At 41.7% G+C, this 4,372-nt stretch overlaps 1 protein-coding gene across 1 annotated transcript in view; it reads right to left on the reverse strand.

The window, feature by feature from the left end:
* LOC138983513 (carboxypeptidase N subunit 2-like) overlaps positions 1-2,051 on the reverse strand; it is an 11,799-nt gene extending 9,748 nt beyond the window's left edge. The window contains exon 1 of the mRNA XM_070356764.1: positions 1,830-2,051. The gene's annotated coding sequence lies outside the window, so the exon portion shown is untranslated. The remainder of the gene's footprint in view (positions 1-1,829) is intronic.
* Positions 2,052-4,372: the final 2,321 nt, after the last annotated feature.

The following is a 4,372-nucleotide window of genomic DNA, read 5'->3' on the forward strand; positions in this document are numbered from 1 at the left end:
AAGCCATGTTCTTTTCAAAAAAGAATGGACCTTGAAAGTTGTATTAAAATGCAGCGGAGCGTGATGGCACCGACTTCGCCTGCAATGGTGAATTAGGTTGTATGTGGTTCAAGTTTAGATTAAGGCATCGTGGGAACATTAGATGTGAAGCAGGATATTAATATTAGTAAATAGATTGCTATAATTTCCAGACCCAGACAAAAGCTTCAAAGCGTTAAATCGGGGCCTTGGGTCTAATCTCTCTCTGCGTTAGTCTCTTATTTTCGCCAGTGTAAAACTTTAAGACGAACTTAAAACGACAAGTTTCATGAAAGAGATTCGAAATATAATATGGATCTCATTAACAAAAACAACTCTCTCTCTCTCTCTCTCTCTCTCTCTCTCTCTCTCTCTCTCTCTCTCTCTCTCTCTCTCTGTGTGTCTCTCGAGTCTCTCTCTCTCAGTATCTCTCTCAGTATCTCTCTCAGTCTCTGTCTCTGTCTCTGTCTCTCTCTCTAGCAGCGAGTTTAATCATTTTCATTTAAACACTGCCTGCGCAAAAGAGACAATGACGGAGACGCTCCTGCTATTTAAAAATGGAAGAAAATCTCATTTTAATGTGACAAAGTCTGGGTGTAATTTCCCAGTTGTCTCATCGTCAGTCCAACCCTCCAAGTCTCGGTATTCATCATGGCTGTCTGCCACATCATTTGGTTAGACGATTCGGTAGTGTTAATTACCAAGCTGCGCATTAGAATTAAAACAACAGGCAATCAGACGGACGGACAAACGGACAACCACAGACATTCTCTCTCTCTCTCTCTCTCTCTCTCTCTCTCTCTCTCTCTCTCTCTCTCTCTCTCTCTCTCTCTCTCTCTCTCTCTCTCTCTCTCTCTCTCTCTCACACACACACACACACACACACACACACACACACACACACACACACACACACACACACACACACACAACAAAACAAACAGCTTGTAATGCCAAATACTAACATTACCAATTTCCACACACTGCACCCTATCACACAAACGAATACCCAAAATCAATGTTCACACGCACTTCCGACCGCCAGCAATAAATACCCGCACTCCATAGTCACTCAGTTGTAGAACCTTCCGATCAGTTTTAAATAAAGCCTTGCCTAAAGTCTCCAGCTTACAAAGGAGGTAATGCTACTACCAATAGAATCCTCAGCATTGCTCGAATAAGTCACGAGTCGCCGACAGCGACGACGCTCCATTTGCATAGTCGTAAAAAAATACTAGGACAGGAAGAAAAACATTCCGGTGTACTCGCAATCACATACTCTGCTCTCCACTTTTTCATTACATGGCCTTTGGGGTTGTCTCTTCTTTATGATTTGGGAATAGAACTGGTTTGGACTTGAATTTGACAGTTTGGAGTTTGCATTGGATGACAGAGAAGGAAATTCATTGCTAAGTCTGACTGACAGACAAGTCGTGACTACATTTACATGAATGCACATCCAAAGACGCGCGCACGGATAGTCTGACTCGGAAATCACCATCAACGCATAGAAAGCCGTGACACGTATACTAATGTAAACATATATATTGACTCTGGAACACACACACACACACACACACACATGTTAATAAAAATGGCTGACAAAAATACTCGTATTAAATCCCACACAAACACACAGTGACACACACGCACACACACGGCACACACACATACACACACACACACACACACACACACACACACACACACAGTAACACACACACACACACACACACACACACACACACATACACACACACACACACACACACACACTCAAACGACTGGTGAAACCTAAACACTTCACTCACCTTGTTTCAGTACTTCATGGTTACTCAAACATTCAGAACAAAACACTGCTTCACCGATGCACAGAAATCGAATCCATATGCACACAAGTCAAATCAACACTGACTCCAAGTCCAAGCGAGAAGGCAAAACCATTCAAAGGCTGCACTAATATTGAAGTAAAGCGGATACAAACATTCGGAAGACAACAGTGTACCGCGGCCTGCTCAACACCCGACAATCGTACCCAGCTATACGGAAACGAGGGGCCCTATCGCTCAAATCCGGGTAAATATTGACCCAAATTATCCCCCGACGATAGCCCAGACACCCCTCTCGTCACAACTCTTGGGTACACACGCACATCTACGCTGCTAGCGAAGCAGGGCTTTGAACTCCGCCGAGAGCTCGGCGACTTTGTGTTGACACTTGCAATCCCTCTCTCTGTCTCTGTCTCTCTCTATCTCTCTCTCTATGTCACTTCAAACTGACGCCTCCCCCCTCTCTCTCTCTCTCTCTCTCTGTATGCCTGCCTCTCTCTCTCACAAATACACACAAGAAAAATGTTCATTCAAAATGAACAGCGTCGATGCAATGTCCACCAAAGATTTATTTTGGGAAGTGTTAAAGGTTAGGGTCAAAAGTTAATGAATTGCATGTTGTGCTGGATATATAAATTGTTTATTTCAGTCAATGCTTGATTCATAAGTACATTTTTCAGCATGGTGCATCTACAGGAGGGTGCTCCAACAATGATGCATAGTGCCAACATTTAGCGCAAACTTTTCACAACAGTGCATTATTACCACAAAGCGCATACAGCGATTATATAGTAGCAAGTTGCACTAAACATTTGAACAAAATGCATTTTGTTCAAATGTTAACAGCACAGCACCAAGTTTTGCATAAGTGCACAACAGCACTGACCATTTCACAAAAGTGCATAACAGCTGTGACAATTTTACAAAAGTGCATTGACCATTTCAGGCAGATGGCTAACATGCAGATTTCGCTTTTGTCTGTCTTTCTTTGAAAAGTAGGCATGTTCAAGATCGATGAAGTCATGAGCAATTGGGTTAGATGACAGAAAAGATTCAAAAACGTCAGATTCAGTTAGATGACAGAAAAGATTCAAAAACGTCAGATTCAGTGTTTTGGGCACTGTTGAACAGGAACATTCTTTCCTGTTCAACAAATGTGGGTTCAATTCAAAAGCAACATTGTCACAGATAGGCTAGTGTTACATTTCTGTAAAGTTTCAAAAACATCTTCCATGTTTTGGTTACTGTTGAACAGAGGCATATTTTCCTGTTCAAAAAAGTCTGACACAAATTGTCGTAGTTGTGGGTTAAGGTTCGATCTATACTGTCCTTCAAACGAGTCGTAGAACCGTCATTGTCACAGATAGTGTTACATTTCTGTTTTACATTCAAACGAGTCGTAGAAGTAGTAGTACATTTGGGTTTGGTTGTTTTTTCTTTTAGATTCCTGTCACTCATACTAGCAGTATTGATTGAGGTACATAAATCTGTTGATGTACAGGGATGACTTGTTTGTAATGAATCCTTGTTTCCTCCACATTGAGTTTGCATTGCAGTTGGACAGAAATGAACAGGTGTTAATTGATAAACACATTGATAATGGCTTTTGAGAAAATCAATCAATTCTGCAAAGGAATTAACTTGATGACATCAAAACTGCAGCGCCATTTGAAGAATGGTTACCATTTCTGTTTCTTTGATGGGAATCAAACAAATAAAAACATTGACTATCCAAGTTACCATGAATGGCAATAGTTGACTCCTGAAAAGTAGCAAGGATATAATTTGAGACGATAAACGCCTGATGCAATCCCTCCTCAAGGTCAGTCAACTCAAAACCTTCATCATTCGCAACATCAGTAGGCAACACAGCGGCATTCGTATGTCCAGAAATCATGTCGAAAAAATATTACATTTCAAAAGCATGTCCAACCACAGTTGTTGGCAAGTGTTCGTGTCCGAAGTAGCCTTCAGTGTGTGTATATGTATTCATGTGACAGAGAACGTGACCTCATTGTTCAATCCTCTCTCTCTCTTCTTTCTCATTCGAACGCACACACGCAAGAACGTAGCCTACGCACGCATGCACGCGCACGCACACACACACACACACACACACACACACACACACACCCCGCTGACGCACACGGCAAACCACGCACACACACACTGACTGTCGGCAAGCATCTCTTTTTGTTTTCTTTACCTTTGTTTATTGTGTTTTCGATATTTGTGTTTATTTTTTGCTTGACTTATCTGTTTTATTTTAATGTTTGCTATCCACATCGTGTGATAAATGTTTCTTCTCAGTCTCCGAGTCAGTTTAGTTTCTGCACGCCGCTTTGGTACTCCTTGTTTTTCTAACTGGTGTATTGTGCGCGACTGATTTGCGGATTTATTTTTATTCCTTTCATATGCAGTTGAAGTGTTGTGGCTGTTATTGTCTGTGATATGCTATGTTGCGTCTGTGTATGCCTACAAGAATTTTGGGTGTAATGTGCCTGTGGTCTGCTCGCAGTCGAGCA

Source organism: Littorina saxatilis, linkage group LG13, assembly GCF_037325665.1.
Source record: "Littorina saxatilis isolate snail1 linkage group LG13, US_GU_Lsax_2.0, whole genome shotgun sequence".
Classification (NCBI taxonomy): Eukaryota; Metazoa; Mollusca; class Gastropoda; order Littorinimorpha; family Littorinidae; genus Littorina; species Littorina saxatilis.